This window comes from Tubulanus polymorphus, chromosome 3 (assembly GCF_964204645.1).
Source record: "Tubulanus polymorphus chromosome 3, tnTubPoly1.2, whole genome shotgun sequence".
In the NCBI taxonomy this organism is placed as follows: domain Eukaryota; kingdom Metazoa; phylum Nemertea; class Palaeonemertea; order Tubulaniformes; family Tubulanidae; genus Tubulanus; species Tubulanus polymorphus.
In genome coordinates, this window is record NC_134027.1 from 21,655,748 (window position 1) to 21,667,895 (window position 12,148).

Consider the following 12,148-nt stretch of genomic DNA (forward strand, 5'->3'; position numbering starts at 1 on the left):
TGATGTGCTCTCATTGATCTGTGAGCAGCGGCCTACATTAGTTATGCGACAGATTGGGTCGAAAGACCTAGATAACCGGTATCTAACCCCGGCGTTTGTTGGGATGAAAATTTTTCAATACGCTAATGCCATTGTCGAGCGTACGGGCGCTGTAGTGTATATATGTGACCCTATTCGCCGCCAGAGATGGCGCAGTTTTAACGAAATTACTGCAAAAAGTAGGGTTAGACAAGCGCAGGAATTCCTGCATGCCGCTTGCACAGGGTGCGAAAAGATATTTTCCTGGCGGCATCGGGGGTTTTGGAATTCTAGATATAATCTGTATGGTGGGGATCTAGTTCACTTGAACAAACAGGGCAATATGAAACTATATCGGTCACTCCGTGGTGCGATGGTTAAGGCCGGGAAGTGTCTCGGGATTAATAGAAGTGAAAGGGTCTGAATCATGGAAATATGTAGAGATATGGACACACATACATAAATGCATATATATTAGGTAGGGCCCATGTGACTAATAATTAAAAAAAAAAAATATATATATATATATGCGCCGATGAATGCTCACTAAAAATCATCACCCAGTAATGTATAATGTCCGAAGACGTTCGCCACACTTGCGGCAACAGTAAGTAGGCCTATGTACATTACTACTGTTGCCGCTGCGTGTCTGCAACCGATCGATAAAATACATACACGCTCATCATAGTACAAATGTAGATACAAAATCAGTGTTGCAATGAATATGCATTGAAATGCGATACTTTTACGCGACGATAAGTAAAACAGGCACTGAACGCTTTTACGGTTCACATGATTACCGATCGCGCCAGACCAATTGAATGAGATCACCCACCCCCCCATACTTTTACATCATTTTTGGACTATTTGGAAAATTGATATTTTTCAATACCGAAATCCACGGGAAACCTCGGATCCGTGGGGAATTCTCATCCCTGTTTCAAACTGCCTTTTGACTGCAGAAATTGTATATATTTGATGTGGTACCCTGGCTAAATTGTTTGCAATGATTTGCTAAATTTGGATTTTGGACCAGTTTTTATATGCCTAAACAGCTATTTGTTTCATGAAAATGATTAACTTTTCAAAACATCACCATATCCAGACAAATTGTATCGAAAATTGCATATATTTAGTTAAGCATGCCTAAAACATTCAAAGTAGTGAGTTTTCATTCATTTTTACTTAGAAATTACTAAAAATGTGCAGAAAATGCGGTAAATATTTATTTTTCATTTGAATAATTAGGTCACAGCTCATTTGCATATTCAAATTTTGAAAAATAAATTGTACCATTTGATTCATTGAGTTATAAACTATCAAAGTTTCTTTCACTCCAAATGGCTAGCTTGAATGGTTGAGGAACTATAACTGCTAAGACTGCTAAGTAAAAATTACAGTAGTTCTGCTGTGTGTTACTGTGTGAGTGGATGTAGGCAGTATAATGATGACTTTTGTATAGACAGCCAAAGGGTTAAGAAGCAGAATCATAAATCACAGTTTATTGATTTAATTGTAAATCAATCATCGTGGCTCATAACGATTGTGAATTTGTCAACTGCATAATTTCAACAACACGGTATAACGAAAATTACTGAAATTGAGCTGGATAAAGTAAAATTGAATTTGGCTTCATTGTCCATAAAATCAACACACAAATTTCTGCGTTTCTGCATTTCTGCGTTTTGAAGGAACCGCGCCACTGCTGCAACGTGTCTCGTTAAGCACAGTAACGATTCGTGAGAAGACATTTTACAAAGAAAGAATAATTAGGCACACATGTGAGAACAAGTTTGCCTGTGCACGATGAGAACAATAGAGTCAGTTATGATATGGAATTGAAGGCGTTCAAGTCGATTATAGCTCCGGGTTTGGCCAAAAAAATATATACCGTTGTTTACGGTTTCCGAGCGACCCTGTCAAAAAGGTGCCGACCGAAAAACATTTTGGGATGTACTGGAAAACAAAATAACGAAAAACGAATTCCGACCATCTCAACTTGTGTTTAGTTTAGAAGAGTTTTAGTTTAGAAGAGTTTTACGTCCCGACTGCAATTACTTACAGTGTAACCCTAGTGGGTGCCAGGGCCTTTTTATAGGTTATGGCTCACAACCTGACTAAGTTAGCAGAGCTTAGATCATGTATGTGTCTCGACAGCCAAGGCCAGAGGTGGTTTCGAACTAGGGACCTCTTGGTTCCCAGTCTTCCACTCAATCAACTGAGCTAACTGCACAGGACATAATAAAACATGTGAGAACATAATAAAATATTTTCGTTCCTAAACAAATTTTGTTATTCGGTTTATTAATATTTCAATATCGAGGGGCAAGCAACTTTGATAAGTCACGCGCACGAATATTTTCATCCTAACATTGAATATTGCATTCACTAGACCAGGAGCCACGGACATTTTATTCATAGGAAGAGAGAAAAATTGTTTAACATGCCCAATTTGTAGGAAACCACCCGAGTAACAACGAATGACGTTGCTGCCGGGTCATAGCCTGTACCTTTGGCCTAGGCGGGCCCCTAAAAGGGGGATAAAATTTATCTTTATTCAAAGATCATTAGAAATGCATAATTTTAATCGCTAATCATAGAAATGAATGTAGGTATATCATTTTTCAGCATGACAGCAGTTTTTTTCTGTACCGGGGCCTAAACAGTGACATTTTTGGGGGGGGCTGAAAATAAAGTTATTCAAAGATAGCGAAAAATGAATGAAACTTACATTATTTACTTCCATGTGTATAAGGCTACTTGAAAATGTGAGTGACAGCAACTTTTTCCTGTACAGCAGCCCCATAGACCCCAAGATGTCCCCGGATGACATTTTTAAAATATGGTGAGAAATAGCTGAAACTAATCACATCTTTTCTAACTGATAACTTTGAGATGCAAGATATCAATGACAGCAATTTTCTCCTGTACAGGGGTCGTGACAGTGGCTTTTGGGGGTCCCGGACCATGGATTTATTCAAAGGAAGAGAGAAATGCATAATTTGAATTTCAAAGTGATGTAATGACACGATACTAACTAAAAATACTCGTGACAGCAAAATCTGCATGTACAGGGCTCCAGACAGCAGTCCAATTTACAGACGCCTGAGACAGTTTTTATTCAAATGGACACAGAAATTTTCATTTGTGTCAATGACATAGCTACATAAAAAAAAACTTCAACAGCAACTTTCATCTGTACCAAGGAAAAGACAGTTGTTTTATTGATTGTTGGTTTAGAAACAGGTCAAGTCTACTGAAGCATAACTAACTCCTACAGTCTATGTTAAGCCAGTAGTATAGATTTATAGTTTATCAGCCTTGAGCATCATAGATTGAGAGGTGACTTTATGAAATAGCATTTACCATGGCTGACAGTGTAAAGGTAGGATTTTTTTTAAACCTATTTCCGATACAAATAATCTAGCCCCGGAACTTATGTTTATTGGGGACTAAAATTCTCCAAACTGCAATCCTGAATATACTCTCGCCTAGGTAGACAGATATGAAATCAATGATCATTTGGAATAAGAAATTATTTGAATACACTGTGGTTGACTGAAAAGTGTTATTTCAAATGAAAATTACCACTGAATGTTTAAAATACTGTGTCAATTTTTTAGAGCTGCATCATATGCTGCAAAGGGGAAGTAGAAGCCCCCGGATTGAAACAGTACTCATCACTGATAGTTCTCCAGAATGCCGCCCAACGTCGACGCACCCTCACGCGAGATCACTACAGTGCAGCCACAGGGAAGATTTTGTCAAATGAAGAAAATTCAAGTCAGTTATACTACCATTCTTCATGCCACAGTAAATATTGTGCAGTGAAAAGGAAGGTTACTGAGCCTGAACCTGAGGACACACCCTCAAAAACAACGAGATCGAATTCAGATATCATCAGAGATTTCCTGCTGAATACAATACAGCGTGGAGCAACTCAGCGGCACAAATTCTTAAAAGAATGGGCAAACGATGAAACCAGGTTTCTGAAAAAAGTTCCCAGGATAAAGATGGAAAATTTTGCTGCTGAAAATGTGAAACGCAAAACTCTATCAAAGGATACGAAGTCACTCAATGCAGCCGAGGGAGTGCGTGACGCTTTCGGGCATCTCATCACCAAACTTTTCCTGGAAAATGAGTCAATAGATCTTAGAGATATTCTCAGTTACCCAATCACTAATGTCCCTTTGTCACTAGCCCATGCCGATGGTACACCAACTAAGACAGAGAAAGCAAAATTGATACAGCTTTAAGAATCCAAACTGGAATACAGGACAAATACCATTGCTGCTGCAGATGCCACACAATTCGATGGTGGGCTCATACTCCATGAAGTATTACCAAGCCATAACAGATCCACATATGGAAGCATAGCTCGTAATAAAATAGTCAAAATCTGCTCTGCTAAATGTGATGCTGTTCATCTGCTGCTAGATAGGTACATTTCTCCATCCATTAAAGATCTTGAGCGACAGAAAAGAGGTGCAGAGCAAGAAGAGAGCTCTTTCGTCATTACTGGAGGAGAACAACAGCAATGCAAAAAAGGAACTGATCTTTTACGAAATGGCCCTTTCAAAGAGGCATTTGCAGTATTTCTGTTGAAGGAAGTTCGGAAAGAACACTATGCACCAATAGTTGGTAGAAAAATTGTATTTGTTTCACATGGAGGTGCATGCGTAAAATTGTGGGTAGACTCTACGGGTATTCTGCAATCTACGGAGCCAAGCCAATACCAAGGTGTCCATGAGGAAGCAGACACCCTGATTGGATTTCACGCCTTCGAGGCCCAAGGAAACATCGTTATCAGATCATCTGATACTGATGTCTTAGTCATCATGATTGGGATCAGCACAAAAATTCCAAATAGCAATATAACAATGGATAACGGATCCAGTAACAACCGCCGCCTAATTGATGTAACGGGCATATCTTTACAGCTCAACTTAAAACACAAAGGTCTAAGTGAATCGTTGATCGGCTTCCATAGCCTGACAGGATGTGACTTCACTTCGGCGTTTTATAGGAAGGGGAAGGCAAATCCTTTGACCCATCTTGAAAACAATGAACAGCATATTAAAGCATTGATGTCACTAAATACAACAAGTCCAGACCATGCTTCACTTCATACTTACATCTGGGCACAAAAAGGAGGATGATATAAATGAAGCTAGGTTCCAATCATTCTTCCAGATGACCGGTGGATTGAAAATGACTGAAAAGGTGAAGAAGCTGAATTGTTCATCTCTGCCTCCCTGTTCGAAATCATTAAAGCAGCATATCTTACGGGCAAATTATATCGCCTCGACATGGAGCAGGGCATATACTGCTGAACCAGGTAAAGGGTTAGATCCTCTCCAATTTGGTTGGACAGAAGTCGAAAATGGTACGTACAGTCCATTATGGTACAGTGGACCACCCTTACCGGCGACTGTACGTAAGTCAACTGAAACAATGGAGTCATCAGAAGATCCTTATGAGGCAGATACTGACATTGAAAGTGACAACGATTGTGATGACAGCCAGGATGGCACGGATGATGAACCGGATTTAGACATCAGCCCCTGGAGCGATGACAATGAGAGTGAAAGTGATGGTGATTAAAACATAGGCCCTCTTTGTATGTAATATTTAGTTCACTGTGAAATAAATGATTTTTGTTGAATGTTTTTGGAATTTTGATTTCTTGTAACTCGTTTGATTTAAACTCAGTGTGTTGGTAGCCCTTTAGTTTATCTAGTTTAAGGGTGGACTGTATCGAAATGGTTTTAGGTGAAAGCTGCTGTTGAATGACCTGTTTTAAATCAACAATCAATAAAACTACTGTCTGTACCTTCTTGGTACAGATGAAAGCCGCTGTTGAAGTTTTTTTTATGTAGCTATGTCATTGACACAAATAAAAATTTCTGTGTCCATTTGAATAAAAACTGTCTCAGGCGTCTGTAAATTGGACTGCTGTCTGGAGCCCTGTACATGCAGATTTTGCTGTCACGAGTATTTTTAGTTAGTATCGTGTCATTACATCACTTTGAAATTCAAATTATGCATTTCTCTCTTCCTTTGAATAAATCCATGGTCCGGGGCCCCCAAAAGCCACTGTCCCGACCCCCGTACAGGAGAAAATTGCTGCCATTGATATCTTGCATCTCAAAGTTATCAGTTAGAAAAGATGTGATTAGTTTCAGCTATTTCTCACCATATTTTAAAAATGTCATCCGGGGACATCTTGGGGTCTATGGGGCTGCTGTTTGCGACCCCGTACAGGAAAAAGTTGCTGTCACTCACATTTTCAAGTAGCCTTATACACATGGAAGTAAATAATGTAAGTTTCATTCATTTCTCGCTATCTTTGAATAACTTTATTTTCAGCCCCCCCCCAAAAATGTCACTGTTTACGCCCCGGTACAGAAAAAACTGCTGTCATGCTGAAAAATGATATACCTACATTCATTTCAATGATTATCGATTAAAATTATGCATTTCTAATAATCTTTGAATAAAGATAAATTTTACCCCCATTTTAGGGGCCGCCTAGGCCAAAGGTACAGGCTATGACCCAGCAGCAACGTCATTCGTTGTTACTCGGGTGGTTTCCTACAAATTGGGCATGTTTAACAATTTTTCTCTCTTCCTATGAATAAAATGTCCGTGGCTCCTGGTCTACACCTCGGCGCGCGCGAACATTTTTCAACCGTTAACATCATGGCTGCTGACGGTGTTGTTTTATGTATTTTACTTCCTTGTGGTCTTGTGTGCTGCTTGAACCGGATCACGAGTTGGCCAAAAATGTACAAGTCAAACTAACATTAACGTGTGGCGACAACATCGAGTTGAGTTACTACAATACCGGTTTAGGGAGGGCCGACTGTTGCTGCTATTGTGCGTGTAGTGGGGCTGTTAATCCCCCGGAATTGTTAAATCAGTTTAAAACGTTACTGCCGTTATGCAGTACCTGCCAAAACACAGGAAAAAAGCTGTTGTGGCGCGTCCATATGGGAAGATATAAAGCTTTGTTATTTCTAATAAACTGTTTCATATTTAAAATAATGTTCTTCTATGCTTCTTTGGTGATCGGTGATGGAAAATACTTTTTCCAAAAAAAAAAATTTTTTTTTTCTACCTACCTACCTACCCTACCAAAATTTGGACATGAAAATTCTTTTTATTTTCCGTTCCACCCATGTAAAAGTTAATAAAAAAAAAACTCAAAACATTCTTATTCAAGCCTTCAGACCTTTTGATTAGTTTCGATGTAGTTTCACTTTTCACCAATGTACCTTTCAAAGAAACTATAGATATTATTTCTGATTATGTCTATAATTCAGATTCCAAACCATTATATAGTAAAGCAGTATTTAAAGAACTTTTAAAATTTGCCTCTTCTGGTATTTTCATGTATAGGCTAACAATTGTTTGTTCCATCAAGTGGATGACGTCACCATGGGCAGCCCTCTAGGTCCCACGTTTGCAAATTTCTGCCTGGCACACTTAGAAAACCGCTTATTGACTGAATCAAAATTCAAGCCAGCCCTTTACTTCAGATATGTAGATGATGTATTTTGTGTATTTAGAGATCATTCCTCATATCTAAAGTTCTTCCAACAATTAAACGATTTACATTCTTGTTTAGAATTCACTTTCGAGTTTGGTCCTAACATTCTACCCTTCTTAGATACTCGAATAGAAACTCCTTTAGAAAGAGGAAAAAATTTTATATCAAGTGTCTACAGAAAATGTTCAAATACTGGTCTTTTACTCAACTTTAATGCGATGTGTGCATTTAAGTGGAAAATAGGTTTAGTTTATTGTATGTTATTTAGATCTTACAATATTTGTAACAGTTGGCAGGTTTTCACTAAAGAATTAGATTGTCTCCATGATATGTTTTGCCGTAACGGTTACCCAGGCAGGGTGTTTGATAATTGTGTCAAAAGTTTTCTGGATTCTAGATTTACGCCGGGTAATAAACAGATTGAACACGATGAAGTTTCTCAATTTATCTCAATTCCATATGTGGGCTACCCCACCGTACTATTTGCCCGTAAGATCAGAAATTTGTTCAAAAAACATTATTGCATTGATTCCAAGTGCTCATTCACTACCACTAAGATTAAGAATTTCTTCTCATTGAAATGTCCTCCTAAATCCCTTAAGGCTAATGTTGTATACAAATTCAATTGTTTATGTGATGTAAATGTTTCCTACATAGGAAAAACTAAACGAAATCTAGCTACGAGAGTTAAAGAGCATCGGACAAACAAATCCGCTATAGGACAACATTTAACTATCTGTTCCACTTGTAGTCAGGACTTGAATGAAAACAAATTCAAGATTTTAGACAAAGCTAACTCAGACTTTGAATGTAAAATCCGAGAGGCTTTGTTTATTAAATTAGAAAAGCCGTCTTTAAAATTACAATTGTTTCAAAATGGATCCTCATTCATTTTAAATGTATTTCGTTAATCTGGCTTGTCCTGGCCTGTCCTGAAACTTATTTATCCTTGTAAAGATATTCATAAGAGACACATAGTGGAATCAGCCCTAATATGAAAACTTTCGAAATCCAATTTATCTACTTATTTAAATACTGGTTTTTCTCCACATAACCAATTATTATCCAGACACATCAATTCTTTATTAGATTTGGGTTAATGTCACTATGTGTCACTCTGTTATCGCCACCCTCTTCAGTCCACTTCACTTAGTTACATAATTTGTTTTTACTCTGAACTGTTTAGAATTGCTGTGGTTTCTACGGTACCCCTTGATTTTTATTGCTTGGTCTGTTTATCTTTAGTTTTGACACACTGCTTCTATTTTAGATCCTGTGAGTTTATATGCTTTGTTACTTGTTTTTCTGGTCATTCCACCTGATGATGGCTGTTAGTCAACAGCTGAAACGTTGTGGTTTCATTATAATAAATTTGATCATATAATTTTAAAATTCGAAGTGTGGGCTTTCTTCATTTATCTGTCCTGGTTTGTTGCCAGGTTATATTATGCAATCTTCTGCTATTTTTAGGCACCACTGTTGACCTGTTTCCGTAAACTTATATCTTAACATATTCGATCAAACAAAATTCAGCTCGCAAACATAGCTAAATCTTATGATATTATATGTATACAGGAAACTCACGCTAATCAATCTACGGTGATCTCTCATAGCGGTTTTTTTCCCTCCGTGCTGATAGGGGATCCCCCTCATTATCAAGGAGTCACGGTGGTACTGCTGTATTAATCAGGAACGACCTTAAAAATCATATTAAATTTATCAAGGGTACTGAGTATGGTTTGTGGATCAAGCTCTCACGCCTCTTGTCCACTGACAATAAACCTATATATCTTGCTTGAGTATATATTCCGCCTGCTAACTCTCCAATTCATAAAAGTTCCCAAATAGATATGTTTGATTCAATTTATAACGACGTTGTAATGTACAGCCACCACAATAATATCCTGATGTGCGGAGATTTTAATTCTCGTATCTCTACTCTTGAAGATTTCATTAGTGAATCTTGTGAAAATTCACCTGTGGACCACCTAACGGCTCCGGATTGTTGCAAATCAAGAAACTCTACAGATAAAAAGACCAACTCTTTTGGGAAAAAACTAATTGATTTATGCACCGCTTGTAACCTTAGGATTATAAACGGCAGGACTATAGGTGATTTATTTGGGATGCCAACATGTTATAAATACAATGGTTTCAGCACCGTCGATTTCTTTATTTGCAACAACGATTTCCTATGTTCTATTCTAAGTATGAATGTTGAAGATTTTTCGGTTTTCTCAGACCACTGTAGGTTATCTGTATATATAGCAAGTAATAAAACATCCATCCCCTTATACCCCGTAGTACATCATCAAAGATTTATAATAAACCGATCAGATACATCTGGTGTGAAGAAAACGAGCTTAACTTTGTAAATGCTTTTGAATCCCCAGAAACACTAGCCAAAATCAAAGAGATTTGTGAGCATCAAAACAACGACTCAATTAGTTCAGACTCCAGCTCTCTTCTAGAAAAATGTACGAATATTTATAAATCAATTGCTTTGAATACACTGAAACCAAAATCGACCAAAAAGGGTAGAATTTTTAAACAGAAATGGTTCGATAAAACTTGCCTTAATCTCAGAAGAAGAACCAAACGTGAAGCTAGCAAGTTATCCTCTACTAGGGATCCTGATCCGGACCTTATCTTGGACTATTACAATTTAAAAAGAAACTATAAAAAACTCTTGAAACAAAAAAAAAGCCAGTTTACATCTAAAATTGTCGATGAAATCAATTATACTAAAAGTACCGGTAGTAATAAAAACTCTAAAACTTTCTGGAAAAACATAAATAGCCTCCGCCACCCCTACACAAAAAACGATCCATCTTATATCACGCTGGATGAATGGTTTCATCATTTTAAAACTCTGAGCTCTTCCGAAAACCTTCCATCCGAAGTTCTCTCTAAGCTTCATCAAGAGTTACTTGAACTCGAGAACTCGACGCAAACATTTAATCAACTGGACTTTTCTATAACTGAAGCTGAAATCATAAAAGCTGTTAATAAACTGAAGTCTAACAAAGCTACCGGTCCAGACTCAATTTCGAACGAAATGATTAAGTGCAATATAAACTTTATGCTTGAGCCTTTATGTAAACTTTTTAGCTCTGTATTATCCAGTGGCACCTATCCTGAAGAATGGTCCCGAGGTATTATTGCACCTATTTTTAAAAAAGGTGATCCATGTGATACCAACTGTTACAGGGGGATCACTATCTCTAGCTGCTTAGGTAAACTTTTCTGTAGCATTCTGAACAACTGTCTTGTAAATTACTTGGAAGATAACAACATTCTTAACCCAAACCAAATTGGCTTTAGAAAGGGCTCTCGTACCTCAGATCACCTTTTTACTCTGAAGCACTTGATCGATAGAAACACTAGTAAACGCAAACAGAAATTCTACTGCGCCTTTATTGACTTCAGTCGTGCCTTTGATAGCATTCCCCATGACGGGTTGTTAATTAAATTGATAAAATCCGGTATAAGTGGTTTATTTTATAAAGTTATAAAAAATATGTATGCGAGTGCCTTTTCCAGAGTCCAAAACGACAAAGGTCTATCTGAGGAATTTCCAGTAAAAATCGGTGTACATCAGGGTAATATTCTAAGTCTGATGCTCTTCAATATCTTTATCAATGACTTACATAAATCTTTTAATAATTGTGACTCTCCAACTATAAGGAACATCAATATCCCATGCCTACTATACGCGGATGATCTTGTTATATTATCCAGAACACCTGAAGGTCTGCAAAAATCACTGGATAATCTAGGTGTATATTGTAACACATGGGGTATTGATGTAAACTATGGAAAATCTAATATAATGGAATTTAGTAAAGCTAGGAACATGCGTATGACAGAATCTAAATTTAAGATTAATGACTGCACTATAAATTTCTGTAAAACTTATAATTATTTGGGTTTTACTGTTCACTGTAATGGTAAACTGGATAGTCTCCAAGATGCATTGGGTAAAAAGGGATCTAGAGCATTATTCAACCTCATAAAAATTCCTGGCTTTAGAAATTTAGGCATTATCCAACAACTGCAACTCTTCAACAGTCTCATCAAACCTATTATTACATATGGTAGCGAAGTTTGGGGAGTCACACCTTTGATTAAAAATCTAAATAAAGGAGATGATCGTACTATAAAAGACAACATAGGTGATATCTTCAAACTTTGCTCAATGCAAAAAGTAGTTAACCGTTTCCTTCGTCATATCCTTGGACTCCATAACAGATCACCTATTCTACCTCTCCTTGGAGATCTTGGCCAATTTCCCATACTCATTGAAATAATTTTATCTTCTGTGAAATATTGGTTAAATTGCATGAAAAATAATCAAAACTCCCTGCTCTATCTTTGTTTGTTAGATATGCATGAATCCTCGTCCCGAGACTCTCGCTTTAATTTTGTTTCTTGTATAAAAAAAATTCTATTAGACTGTAATCTTAACCATTTATGGGAAAATTTAGGGCACAATCCAAATATAACCAGATCAACTAAAATTGTATGTAAATATATGCAGCAGGGTTTTCTTATTTTTTGGAATTCAAAGATCAATGA